Source organism: Mus caroli, chromosome 11 (assembly GCF_900094665.2).
Source record: "Mus caroli chromosome 11, CAROLI_EIJ_v1.1, whole genome shotgun sequence".
Lineage (NCBI taxonomy): Eukaryota > Metazoa > Chordata > Mammalia > Rodentia > Muridae > Mus > Mus caroli.
Window position 1 is genome coordinate 24,916,520 of NC_034580.1, and position 15,224 is coordinate 24,931,743.

Genomic DNA, 15,224 nt, shown 5'->3' on the forward strand with positions numbered 1-15,224 from the left:
GAGATATGCTTTTAGATCCGGGTCTAGCTTTTCCGGTGTATTGGGGTGCCCTGGACTGGGCGAAGTGGGAATGCTGGGTTCTGATGATGGTGAGTGGTCTTGGNTTCTGTTAGTAAGATTATTATGTTTACCTTTCGCCATCTAGTAAAAATAAATCTTTTTAAAAAGTGGACTAGTTTTTTAAAAATAAAGGAGTCTGCACATATGGTAGGAAAAGGAGTGAACAGAAGATGAAAAAAGGAGTCTGCACATATGATATGTGGAGACATCATAGATACACACCAAATGACCTTCACATGGGCACCATAGGGTATATACACAATAATAGTAGTAAACATGACAATACTATATGTACTGGCTGGTTTTATGTGTCAGCTTGACACAGGCTGGAGTTATCACCAAGAAAGGAGCTTCAGCTGGGGAAGTGCCTCCATGAGATCCAGCTGTGGGGCATTTTCTCGATTAGTGATCAAGTGGGGAGGGCCCCTTGTAGGTGGTACCATCTCTGGGCTGGTACTCTTAGGTTTTGTAAGAAAGCAAGCTGAGCAAGCCAGGGAAAGCAAGCCAGTTAGTAACATCCCTCCATGGCCTCTGCATCAGCTCCTGCTTCCTGCCCTGCTTGAGTCCTAGTCCTGACTTCCTTTGGTAATGAACAGCAGTATGGAAGTGTAAGCTGAATAAACCCTTTCCTCCCCAACTTGCTTCTTGGTCATGATGTTTGCCCAGGAATAGAAACCCTGACTAAGACGCTATATTATAATAATATATAGTAATGTACCTGACCTTATGTCCCCAGCCCAAACTGATATATTTGTGCCAAGAGACTATTTTTAAACGATGTATAATTTTATTTCATATACCTTTCTTAAAATAGAGAAGTTTCATATCTTTTGACTACTTTTTTCCTTTAGCTGAGACAGCAAGAAAGATGATTACATAGTATACATGTTAAACTTGGCGACAAGTGAGAACAGATCTAGCCCAGAATGTCACAGGTCCAGGGCAGAGGATCAGTGGGAATTCTGTTCTTTGTGAACAAGGCAGTCTCTCAGGGATGACCTCTGTGTTGAGGGGGTGAAATTCTAGATCCTTTGAGACCTACTACACACAGTAGCAAATAGGCCAACTTGCCCCAGCATCCAGGCCTCCAGCAGCCTCAGTTTGTATCAGCTGATTTGCATGGGCCCCTGCCTTTGGAGTCTCATCTCTCCACTTTCCTCTCATCCACAAGAGTTGCAAGAATATTTATGGGGTTAGGTTTTGTTTTCTCATGAACCGACAATAGCTTTTTATATAATATTAGAAGAATTTTGGTCAATATGGCACATACTTATAATACTTGGAAAGTAGAGGCAGAATGATCAGAGGTTCAAGGAGAGCTTTGGCTATATAACAAATTTGATTGTTTGCTTTAATTTTTATTTTTATTTATTCATTTTTGGGAGACACTGTGTAGTTTAGGCTAGCAAGAAACTCACTATATTAGCCCAACCTGGCCTCAAGACCACTGCTTCCAAGAACTAGGATTGTAAACGTGCATCACCAGAGCTGGCACATACAGCAGGTGTGAGGCCAGCCTTAGCTACCTTGTCTCACAACCAAGCAAACCAAATGGATTCTTTTCATATGTTACAATAACATTTATCCTTTTCTTTGAAAACAAACAAGTTTTGAGCTGAGTGCCTTAGTATTTATTTGTAACCTTTCTTGGGAAGAAAGATTACTCCAAGTTGGAAGCCAGCCTTGGTCATATAGTGAGTTCAAGCACAGCAAAGTGACTAAGCTAAATAACATATTCACCACTTCCTTTGTTTTCTGAGGTACCTTTTAATTTATTCCTTGCATCTTTCACTTATTGAAGTTTTGTATTTACCTGAGACTTTAAAACAGAAGTCAATAAGTTAATTACCTCCTGCTGTGGACACCTGTGCCAGACAACACTTGGATGTATGTGGTAAGGGGGTGCAGGTTTTTAATTACTAAGAAGAGGTAAGCAAGAGGATGTTATCATTTTAGACTAATATACTACAACAGCTGAAGTGGATTAGTGTCATTTATTGTTCTATTTTTTTCGTCTTCAAAACTAGCTCAAAATAGAAGTCCCCTAGTGTTCTTAAGCTGTTTCTACTTTTATAGAAAGCTGTTGGTGGGTTTTTAATGAACTGTGAGCACAAAATGCTGTCTAGATCTCTCTGAAATATTTGGCATTAGAATCTTACCTTTATCTCTTCCAAGTGCTTTTGAGTTCTGTTAGAAGCAGATAACTGAAGCACAGGCTCTCTTTTTTCTTAAATGTGGGCAGTGAGGATTCTTCTGGCTTGTACATGGTTATATTATTTCAAATACTTGAATTTGGTTTTCTCCTTAAAACATGAGGTTTAGCCGGGCGATGGTAGTGCATGTTTTTAATCCTAGCACTTGGGAGGCAGAGGCTGGTGGGTCTCTGTTAGTTCAAAGCCAGCCTGGTTTACAGAGCAATTTCTAGAACAGCCAGGGCTACACAGAGAAACCCTGTCCAGAAAAACAAAATAAAACAAACAAAAAAGAAAATGAGGCTTTTCTTTGTATTCATTATTTGTGATTCTTATAATCAGGATGCTCACACCAACAATGTGTTTATTACGAAATAAAACATAACTGAGAAAAGATGTACACTTGCATGTGAATGCTATGGGGTAGGAGTAGGAACATGTCATGGTGTGTTTTAGCATTTTCAGTATTTCAACAGCAATGGCAAGCAGATGTCTCTCCAAGTGTCACAGTTCAGTTTGGCGACTGTTATACTCTTCCTAGTACACATGAACACAATATCACATTAAAGATACAAGTAACAGAAGAGATCCAGGATACAACTAAGAACACACTCATCCACTCAACTACAGTTCCTTTACTATAGGGCTGACATGAGGCTTAATTAGAATATAAAAACTACTTCATAAGCTTAAGTTTTCAAAGAAACTTAAGGGTTCTTTGGAAAGCCAGTTGTGTTAGATGGTGTTTTGCTGGAGCAAACACATGAAGGAGTGTTTTCCTAAAGCAAACACAGGTGAAAGGTTAAGACAGAGTCATGAAGGAACATTTGACTGAAGCAGACACAGGTGGAAGGATGTTCTGCTAAAGCAAGCACGTGAAAGGACATGTGAGGAAGGAGTCTTCACTAACAACTTGCATGTATCGGTCCACCTTACATTGTGTAATTGAGCTGTATTTGTTGGGATGCCATAGAGAGAAATGTACCAAAAAAACCTTCTGGTGGTGTGTCTCTGCTTTTTTGCCACTTCTGTGTACTTGGGCCAAGTGGCAAAGTGATGTCAGCTGAGGCAAGAGACTTCTGAGGCCAGACCCAGACATGTGATGTTTGAAGAACATTTAGAAAGGACTGGACACAGTGTCAAGAGGCTGGGCTAGGCTGGCTTAAAGAGCTAGCTGTGCAACACTTGTGAGTCTCAAGTCTTCACTGATCTTTGCGTCGCTGAGGCACAGTCAAGAACTTCTCCTGGCATTCCTGTTGGCCCCGGTTCTTCCTGCTGATTTCATGCGGAGGCTGAGGCCTGGCTATCCCTGCTAGGTAGTGCCACTGCTGGTAGTTCATGTTTGCAGACTGCTGGTGTATCTGTGAAGTGTTTGTGAGTGGATCGAGCTACCAATACTTACCTGTGAACTGAACTACCAATTTCCAGACAACATGGACAGAAGTTTCTCCAAAGAATAATTTCTAAACAGGTCCACTTCCCTCTTATCCTTTCTTTTCCATTACCTCTGTTGGGTGATGGGCTAAAAGAAAGGTTAAATTATTTAAGAACCATCATTAAAAATAGATGTTGAAAAAATTAAATTTACAACTTCACACTATGATAGTGTGTATTTAGCATTTGCTAAGTACTGAGCATGGTGACAAGTATCTTTTATTCGTGTTCTGTGATAGAAATGTGTGTTGACAGGTATCTAGACTGATGCCAAACATTGGCTACTGTGAGTAGTGCCACAATAAACATGACTATGAAGGAATGTGTTGGGCATACTGATTTATTTCCTTCAGATGTGCACCTAGAAATGTGATTGCTGGGTCATATGGTACCTATACTTCTAAGGACTTTGTTGTTTTGTTTGTTGGAAGCAGGGGTTCATTTAACTCCAACTGGCCTTGAACTGACTACATAGCTAAGGATGACTTGAATTCTCCAGCCTCTATTTACCCATTACTAGCAGAACCACTATGCTCTGTTTCTATGATGTTGGAGCCATGGCTTGTAATGGTAAGCAAACATTCAATCAGCCAAACTATATCCTGGCCTATGCAACACCTTTATTTTTAACTTAGTGAAATGTTACAACTGTGGTTAAAATTCTTTCTATGCATATGCGTGTTTTGTCTACTGCATGTACTCTGCCTTTGTGTGCCTAGTGTCCACTCCAGGCCAGAAAAAATATCAGATCCCTGCAATTGAAGCTACAGCCAGGTTTGAGCTGTCATCTAATTGCTGGGAACTGAGCCTCAGTCCTCTGTAAGAGCAGCAAGTACTCTTAACCACTGAGTCATCTTTGCAGCCCCTTGTATGACTTTTTTCTTGTATGTATGTATGTATGTATATACATACATACATACACACACACACACATATATATATATTTGGTAGGTATACATTATATATATATATATATATGTATATATATATATATATATATTTGGTAGGGTAATTCACTATGTAGCCCTTTCCTAGCTTGGAACTCACTCTGTGCACCATACTGACCTCCAACCGTCAGTTTCTCTCCCTCCAAAGTGCTGGGGGATTACAGGGCTAAGCCAGCCATGTCTAGCTCTCATCTTCTAATTGTAGTATTTACACCCCTGGTGTAAATGTGTTCATATTTTCACATTCTCTGAGGTAGATGTGAACAAGCTCCTCTCCCTCATCAGGTCCTAACAATAAGCCCCAGAGTACAATTTCACTACAGTTTACCCGGGAAACCAATATATTTATTAAGCTTACTTATAGATGTGAGTGAGGGGTTATTGTCAGGTGTGTGGGTGATCCCACTAGAAGGTCTATGGATACTTTCCCATAGTTGCATAGATGGTCCTGCTTCTTCTACTCTTCCCAGGACCCAGAGGTCACACAGTTATCTCAGAATTGCAAACAAATGGCTGAGAGGAGGGGCCAGACACTCAAGTTCTTTGGAGATTGCCATATTAGTAAAGGACTGAGGAAATTCTTGTGATTTTTTTTAAAAGGAGTTAGTCTCCCTACTTTCATAAACGAGCCTATTCTCTTCACAATGTTTGGCATTAAAAGACTGTTGGAATTTGGGTCAGAGCTAAGCACATGCCTTAAATCTCAGCAGTCTGGAGGTAGAAATAAGAAAATCTCTGTGAGTTTGGGGCCATCATGGTCTACATAGTGAATTACAGGACAGTCAGGACTACACAGCAAGACCCTGTCTTAAAAACAGCAGCATTAAAGCATTTGGATCACACAACAAATTATTTGATGTAACAAACTTGAAGAGAAAAAGATAGTCTAAGGTTTCAGTCATCCTTCACTCTGTGAAGGCAGGGCATCATGGTGTGACAGGCTATTCTCCTCATAACAGGAAGAAGAGGAAAAGGAAAGCCTCCCAGAGACAGGCTGCAGTGACCTATTTCCTCCAACTAGGCCCCACTGCCTGATTTATACCTCATAAAAACACCATTAGTTATGACCCCATCAAGGGATTGAGCCAATGATAGCTCAGGCCCCCAGAATCCCACCATCTTCCAAAGGCCCATGATCTGGAACTAAGTCTCCAGAGTAACTTCTGCCAGACATCTCATATTCAAACTATAAAAGACTCTGTGAACATTTGATGAATAAATTAATGGTGACCTAGTAAACAGTGCCTCACATTTGCCTAAAAATAAAGCATTGCTATTTTCTGATCCCAGGGAAATAGTAGAGGTGGTGTTGTCCTGACAGAATAGGACTTGTTTTTAATCCAGGAAAAATATGCTTGAATTCTAGGTCAAATGCCTTAAAATTATTATTAGCGATAGATTTAAAAATGCCAGAGAAACAGAAGTGCCATTTCAAAATATAATTTATTGTCCATGTAGAGTGTCACTAATTAACTACTTATTGCTTCTCCAAATGATATGAACTCTGCTTTCAATAGAGGGGGAAGGTCCATGTTATGATGCTGTAAGTTGCTTTTATTGAAGCTATAGACTTTTTTCAAGTTCTAAATTATAGGTTCTTTGTAAAATATTCTTACTCTGCTATTTCATTATATAACAGCAAGCCATGGGTTGGCAAATAAATAATTACCTGACATCTTAAGATTCTCCCAAAGTCCTACGTTTTTAGCATTTGTGAATACAGTATATCATAATTTCCATTATCTTTTGTTTTTGTCTTATTTTTCCTAAAAAATGTATAAAATATTTTGCAACTCAGTTTAAAATAGAGGAGAAGAAATAGAACTATGTGTACGTGTGTGTGTTGTACATGTGTGTATGTATGCATGTTTGCATGTGTGTGTATGTGGTGTACCCACCATTTACATGAGACCTATGGGTTAGAATTCTGGTCCTCACACTTACATGACAACTGTTTTACTCACTAAGCCATATCTCTAGTCAAGATGTTTATATTTTGTAGAATCAAAATTGTGTATTTCACTTCTACTTTTAATCTTTAATATGAAAACTTGCAAATATGTACAAAAGAAGTGCTCTTTCAGCAGTTTTCAACATTATTTTGCAACTGACATACCATGACAACATGTATAGGAAATACTTAAAGGGGATTTCTAGGCCAGGTTAAAGACAAACCTGACTCTCCAATGGCTACAAGAAAGAAGTGTAAACTAAAGAAGTCAGCAGCTGACTCTAGGCACTTTGTGGTGAAATATTATTGAGGGTGGCCACCAGACAACAGACCGTGAAAAAGAAAAAGATGGGACACCAAGGCCGAGCTTGAGCATGGTCTAGCCAGCCCCAGGAAACTTACCTTCTTATTAATATTGAAGGAGAAAGGGGAGAAACATTGTTTTAAAACATAGTCATATATTTAATTATATGATAGTATTTTATTATGAGATAGATTACCTGTTATGTTTTTCTTTTTTGAATTTTAAATCTATTTTATTATTTTAAGGCCTTCAAAGTACTATTTTGATTATGTATCAATTTATAAGATAATTAATTTGAGGAAAATTGAGATCTTAATATACTCATTTTTCCAGTTGAACAGTATGATGCTTTAGCTAAATATGCAGTTCAGTTGCCAGTGCTCCTTGGGAGATATCCCCAGAACCACGTAAAATTGGTGTGCAGTACATGCTTTTAACTTTTACACTCAAGATATAGGGGTAGGAAGATCAGAAGTTCAAGGTCTTTCTTGGATACAGGGTATGTTCAAGTCTAGCCTTGTTTTCTCCACTCACTAAAGTCTTTGTGTCTCTCTTTAAAAATTCTTAGACCTATTTATTTTATTTTATGTGTGTTTTGCCTTCATATAATTATATACACATACATCATATACATATACATCATTTACATATGTACAGTACAGGGGAACACCAGGGCCAAGAAGTGGGAGTGGGTGGGTAGGGGAACAGGGTATGGGGGAAGGTATAGGGGACTTTTGGGATAGCATTAAAATGTAAATGAAGAAAATATCTAATAAAAAATTGAAAAAAAAAAGTAAGTTTTACTATTCTCAACAATACTGACCTCAAGCTGTAGTACAGAGCAATTGTTATAAAAACTGCACGGTACTGGTACAGTGACAGACAGGTAGATCAATGGAACAGAATTGAAGACCCAGAAATGAACCCACACACCTATGGTCATTGATCTTTGACAGAGGAGCTAAAATCCTCCAGTGGAAAGAAGACAGCCTTTTCAACAAATGGTGCTGGCTCAACTGGAGATTATCATGTAGAAGAATGTGAATTGATCCATTCTTATCTCCTTGTACAAAGCTCAAGTCTAAGTGGATCAAAGAACTTCACATAAAATCAGAGACACTGAAATTTATAGAGGAGAAAGTGGGGAAGAGCCTCGAAGATATGGGCACAGGGGGAAAATTTCTGAACAGAACAGCAATGGCTTGTGCTGTAAGATCAACAATCGACAAATGGGTCCTCATAAAATTGCAAAGCTTCTGTAAGGCAAGGGATACTGTCAATAAGACCAAAAGGCAACCAACAGATTGGGAAAAGATCTTTACTAATCCTAAATCCAATAGGGGGCTAATATCCAATATATATAAAGAACTCAAGAAGTTGGACTCAAGAAAACCAAATAACCCTATTAAAAAGGGGTACAGATATAAACAAAGAATTCTCAACTGAGGAATACCAAATAGCTGAGAAATACCTAAAGAAATGTTCAACATTCTTAATCATCATGGAAATTCAAATCAAAACATCCCTGAGATTCCACCTCACACCAGTGTCACAACAGGTGACAGCAGATGCTGGCTTGGATGTGGAGAAATAGGAACACTCCTGCATTGCTGGTGGGACTGCAAACTGGTACAACCACTCTGGAAATCAGTTTGGCAGTTCCTCAGAAAGTTGGACAAAGTTCTACCAGAAGATCCAGCAATATACCACTACGGGGCATATACCCAGAAGATGTTCCAACTTGTGATAAGGACACATGCTCCACTATGTTCATAGCAGCCTTATTTATAATAGCCAGAATCTGAACAGAACCCAGATGTCCCTCAACAGAGGAATGGATACAGAAAATGTGGTACATTAACACAATGGAGTACTACACAGCTATTAAAAACAATGAATTTATGAAATTCTTAGACAAATGGATGGATCTGGAGAATATCATCCTAAGTGAGGAAACCCAATCACAAAAGAACACACATGATATGCACTCACTGATAGGTGGATATTAGCCCAGAAACTCAGAATCCTTCTTAGAAGGGGGAACAAAATACCCATGGAAGGAGTTACAGAGACAAAGTTCGGAGCAGAGACTGAAGGAACGACCATCCAGAGACTGCCCCACTTGGGGATCCATCCTATAAATAACTACCAAACCCAGACAGACACTTTGGCAGATCACAAGAGCCTGCTGACAGGAGCCTGATATTGCTGTCTCCTGAGGGGCTCTGCCAGTGCCTGGCAAATACAAAAGTGGATGCTCACAATCATCCATTGGTTGGAGCACAAGGTCCCCAATGAAGGAGCTAGAGAAAGTGCCCATAGGAGGAGCATCAATATGAACTAACCAGTATTCGCAGAGCTCCTTGGAACCAAACCACCAATCAAAGAAAACACATGGTGGAACTTGTGGCTCTAGCTGTATATGTAGCAGAGGATGGTCTAGTCAGTCATCAATGCGAGCAGAGGCCCTAGGTCCTGTAAAGGTTCTATGCCCCAGTATAGAGGAATGCCAGGACCAAGAATGGGAGTGGGTGGATTGGGGAGCACAGGGATGAGGGAGGGGATAGAGAATTTTTGGAGGGGAAACTAGGAAATGTAAATAAAGAAAATATCTAATAATTTTTTTGAATACAACTTCAGAGATGATTATCAAATACCTTAAAACTATGAAGAATCCTATTTTTTTTAATATTTTACTTATTCTGTATATTTGGTGGTTTTCCCAAGTTAGGAAAGGAAAAACACTGAAAAGGGAAAAAAAGTAAGTTTAAAATAAAATCTAAGCCTACAGGTATCCCTTGAACTGGAGTTACTGATGGTTGTGAGCCACGATGTGAGATGAAGTTTGGTCTTCTGTAAGAATAACATGTAAACTTAACTGCTGAGCCAGCTCTCCAGCCCCTTGGTTTTGTCTCATAAAGCTTGATGCAGTTTACCTTTAGACTGATAAACATCATTCATTAAACATTTTATGTAGAGGGGCTGGAGCGATGACCTAGAGATAAAGAGTACTTCATGTCCTTGCATAGGACCCATGTTCCATTCCCAGCACTCATAAAAGACCAGGTTGTCTCTAATTGCAGATCCAGGGTATCCAGTGCCCTCTCTGGCCTCCAAGAGCATCAGACTTGAACTTGTTGCAATTATGCATGTGAAGGCAAACATTCATACCATAACACTTTTTTACATAGAAATTATTTTAAAATATAATTATTCTAGGTGGATTTCAATCATTTTAAAGATATATATTGATTTGTGCAGAAAGACCTTTAAGCTCCACTTTTTCTAAATTCTGTTATTATTTCTTCATTTATTTTTGGCTTTTGAGACATACTGAGGCTGATATCTAACTCATATGTAGCTAAGGCTGGTCTGGAACTTTTGGTTCCCATGTGTTCATATTAAGGCATGCACCATGATGCTTGGCTTCTAATTCAATACTGATTTTATAGACACATACTGGGCTTTGTAGTTAACATTTGTTTGCTGTGTTTAATTAATTCTGATGTCAGAGTTGATCCTTTTGTCCCACCTCCCAAGTGCTGGCATAATAAGCTTGTGCTAGCTTGCCTAGTTTATGTGATGCTAGGACTGAATCCAGGACTTTGTGAATGCTAGGCAAGCATCCTACTCACTGAGCTATATCCCCAGCCTCCTAGCTAATTCTTACTCATTTCCTTTCAGAGCAAATCTATAATATAAAAAAACATAACCTTTTGTTTTGCCTTTATAATGTTTTGCTTTTATCATAAGTTATTACATAGTCTAAAATCATTAGGCAATATAAAATATTTAAAATGATAAATATTACATTTTTCAAGGTTCTGACTTTTTGTTTGTAATCCTCTTTGTTTAACTTTATGCAACGATACATTTTTATTGAGAATATAAGTGTAAGATTTCATTTGGTAACTTTTCAACATTTATTTAAAAGAGCATGTAATTATTTTGATAAGTTAATAAAAAATAAAACTTAAAAATTTTTTTGAATGGAATATGTTTGTGTATTAAGCCACTACCAGAATCCTTATGTTATTAAATGAAATTTCACTGCTATGGTGGGATAATCTTATACATTAATGTGGCTATTTTACTAATGTTTCTTCATAATTAAAAATTTTTCAATATGGAATAATTTTCTGGGATCTCTGAGCTTGAGTTCCAATATATTACTGAGCTATCTTGGTGAGTATTGTGTTTTGGGACTTACAAAGTTTGCTCTCCTTTTTACAGTCTTTGCTATTCTACATCTTTGTTAGTCTATCAGACTTAGGTTTAGCTCATCAAAGCCAAGAAAATATCTAATTATTTCTGTGTTTTTGTGTCCCAGAATAATGATTTTATGTTATTATAAATGCTCCTGAGAGACTTCCCAAAGAATTCTATATCTTAAATGTTAAGAGGAAAATGTTCATATTACAGCAGAGGGTAACTTAAAACCTTGAAGGCCTGTTAAATACAATGGTTTTTTTCTACCCTAATGTGTTATAAAAATGCCTTCTAAAGCTAAATGCAAAACATGATTTCCTGAGTGTGTCTAAGATTTTTCTGTGGGCAGAGCAGAGTGCCTGACCCCCTGAGCCCCATGGCCTGCCTGTCTCCCAGGAGGTCTGCCTTAACCAGGAATATGGGTGAGACCTCCACCCCAATATCTATACCAGCAGGAATGCCTACAGAGCCCAGCAGACATGGGATCTATCCACTCTGCCTGAGCCCCATCACACTTCCAGTCTGCACCAGTGGCAAATCATCATGTCTTCCCCCTGAACCCCCAACCCACAGGCTGCCTGTCTCCCAGGAGGCCTGCTCTAACCCAGATCACACAGCTTCACCTGCCTCCAAGGAGGTCAGCTCCTGTCAGAAACACCCAATCCAGTTAACCGCAGAGATAACCAGCTGGCAAAAGGCAAGCACAAGAACATAAACAACAGAAGCCAATGTAATTTGGCATCATCAGAACCTAGTTCCCCTACCACAGCAAGCCCTGGATACACCAACAATACCTGAAGAGCAATATTCTGAGATAAAATCCCATCTCATGAAGATCATAGAGGCCTTAAGGAGGATATAAATAACTCCCTTAAAGAAATACAGAAAAACACAGGCAAACAGGTAGAAGTCCTTAAAGAGGAAACAAATAGATCACTTAAAGGAATAAAGGAAAATACAATCAAACAATCAAATGAATTGAACAAAACAGTCCAAGACCTAAAAATGAAAAAGAAACAATAAAGAAATCACAAATGTAGGCAATCCTGGAGATGGAAAACATAGGGAAGGGATCAAGAACTACAGATGCAAGCGTCACCAACAGAATACAAGAGGTGAAAGAGAGAATCTCAGACATAGAAGATACCATAAAATATATTGACATAACGATCAAAGAAAATACAAAGTACAAAAACTCCTAACTCAAAACATTGAGGAAATTCAGGACACAATGACAAGACCAAACCTAAGAATAACAGAAATAAAAGAGGGTGAAGATTAGCAGTTCATAGGGCCTGAAAACATCTTCAACAAAATCCTAGAAGGAAACTTCCCTAACCTTAAGAAAGAGATGTCCATAAATGTATAAGAAGCATACAAAACACCTGATAGTTTGAATCAGAAAAGAAAATCCTACTGTCACATACTAATCAAAACATTAAATTTACAGAACAAAGAAAAAATATTAAAAGCTGTAAGTAAAAAGCCAAGTAACATATAAAGGCAGACCTATCATAATTACACCTGACTTCTCAACAGAGACGCTAAAAACCAGAAAATCCTGGGCAGATATCATGTAGACCCTAAGAGAACACAAATGCCAGCCCAGGCTACTATACCCCACCCAGAAAATTCTCAATAACTATAGATGGGAAAAAAGCACAATATTCTATGACAAAACCAAATTTAAACAATATATTTCTACTAATCCAGACCTACAGAGAATATTAGAAGGAAAACTCCAATACAAGGAGGGTAATTACACCCAAGAAAATGCAAGAAATTGTCTCATAACAAAACCAAAAGAATAAAATCACACACACACACACACACACACACACACACACACACACACACAATACCATCACCACCAACAAAATAACAGGAACTAGCAATCATTGGCCATTAATATCTCCCAATATCAATTGACCCAATTCCCAATAAAAAGACACAGGCTAACAGACTGGATACATAAACAGGATCCAATATTCTGCTGCAAACAAGAAACACACCTGAGTAACAAAGGTAGATATTAAAGTTTTCCAACCAAACAGTCCCAAGAAACAGATTGGAGTAGCAACCATTCTAATATCCAATAAAATAGACGTTCAACCAAAAGTAATCAAAAGAGAAGGGGAAGGACACTTGATACTCATCAAAGGAAAAAAATCCACCACAATGAAGTCTCAGTTCTGAACATCTATGCCTCAAATTCAAGGACACCCACATTCATAAAAGAAACTTTACTAAGGCCCAAAACACATATTGAACTTCACATAATAATAGTGAGAGACTTCAACACCCCTCTCTTACCAATGGACAGGCCACTGAAACAGAAACTAAACAGAGACACAGTGAAATTAACAGAAACTATGAACCAAATGGAATTAACAGATGTCTACAGAACATTTTACCCCCAAACAAAAAAAAAATACCTTCTTCTCAGCACCTCATGGAACCTTCTCCAAAACTGACCATATAATTATGCACAAAGCAAGCCTCAACAATTACAAAAGATTGAAATAATCCCTAGCATTCTACCAGATCACTGTGGAATAAGGGATGCAGAGATGATTCTATATACAAAAACCTATCAACATAATCCACTAGATAGTCAAATTCAAGGGGGAAAAAAGGCACATGATCATCTCAATAGATGCTGAAAAGCCTTTGACAAAATCCAACACCTCTTCATGTTAAAAGTCTCAGGTAGATCATGAATTCAAGGCACATACCTAAACATAATAAAAGCAACATACAGCAAATCAACAGCCAACATAAAATTAAATGGAGAGAAACTTGAAGCAATCCCACTAAAATCAGTGACTAGACAAGGCTGCTCACTCTCTCCCTATCTATTCAAAATAGTACTAGAAGTTCAAGCTAGAACAATTAAACATCAAAAAGAGATCAAGGGGACATAAATTGAAAAGGAAGAAGTCAAGGAATCATTATTTATGGATGATACGATAATATACACAAGCAACCCCCAAAATTCTACCAAAGAATTTCTACAGCTGATAAACTTCAGCAAAGTGGCTGAATATAAAATTAACTCAAACAAATCAGTAGCCTTTCTTTATACAAATGATAAATGGACTGAGAATGAAATAAGGAAAACAATGTCCCTCACAATAGTTACAAATGATATAAAATATCTTGGTGTAACTCTAACTAAGCAAGGGAAATATCTGTATGACAAGAACCTCAAGTCCCTGAGGAAAGAAGTTGAAGAAGATCTCAGAAGATAGAAAGATCTCCCATGCTTATGGATCAGTAGGATTAACACAATCAAAAAAAAAATGACCATCTTAACAAAAGCAGTCTACAGACCCAATGTAATCCCCATCAAAATTCCAACACAATTCTCCACAGACATAGAGCAATTATCAACTTCATATGGAAAAAAAAATCAGAATAGTGAAAACAATTTTCAACAATAAAAGAACTTCTGGGAGGAGTCATCATTTCTGACCTCAATCTATACTACAGAGCAATAGTGATTAAAAACTGCATGGTATTGGCACAGAGACAGGCAGGTAGATCAGTGAAATAGAATTGAAGACCCAGAAATAAACCTACATACCTATGGTCACTTGATCTTTGACAAAGAAGCCAAAACCACTCAGTGGAAAATAAACAGCATCTTCAATAAATGGCACTGGTCTAACTGGTGATCTACAAGTAGAAGAATGCAAATTTATCCATATTTATCACCTTGCACAAAGCTCAAGTCCAAGTGGATCAAGGACCTCAACATAAAACCAGATACATTGAGTTTAATAGAAGAAAAAGTGGGAAATAGCCTAGAACGCTTTGGAGTAGGGGGAAGTTTCCTGAACAGAATATCAATGGCTCAGGCTCTAAGATCAACAATAGATAAAGGGAACTCTTAAAACTAAAAAAGTTTCTGTAAGGCAAAGAACACTGTCAATAGGACAAAACAGCAACCTACAGATTGGAAAAAGATCCTCACTAACCCTATATCTGATAGAGGACAAATATCCAAAATATATAAAGAACTGAAGACTCAGCTATTAAAAAGAATGAATTTATGAAATTCCTAGCCAAATGGATGGACCTGGAGGGCATCATCTTGAGTGAGGTAACACAATCACAAAGGAACT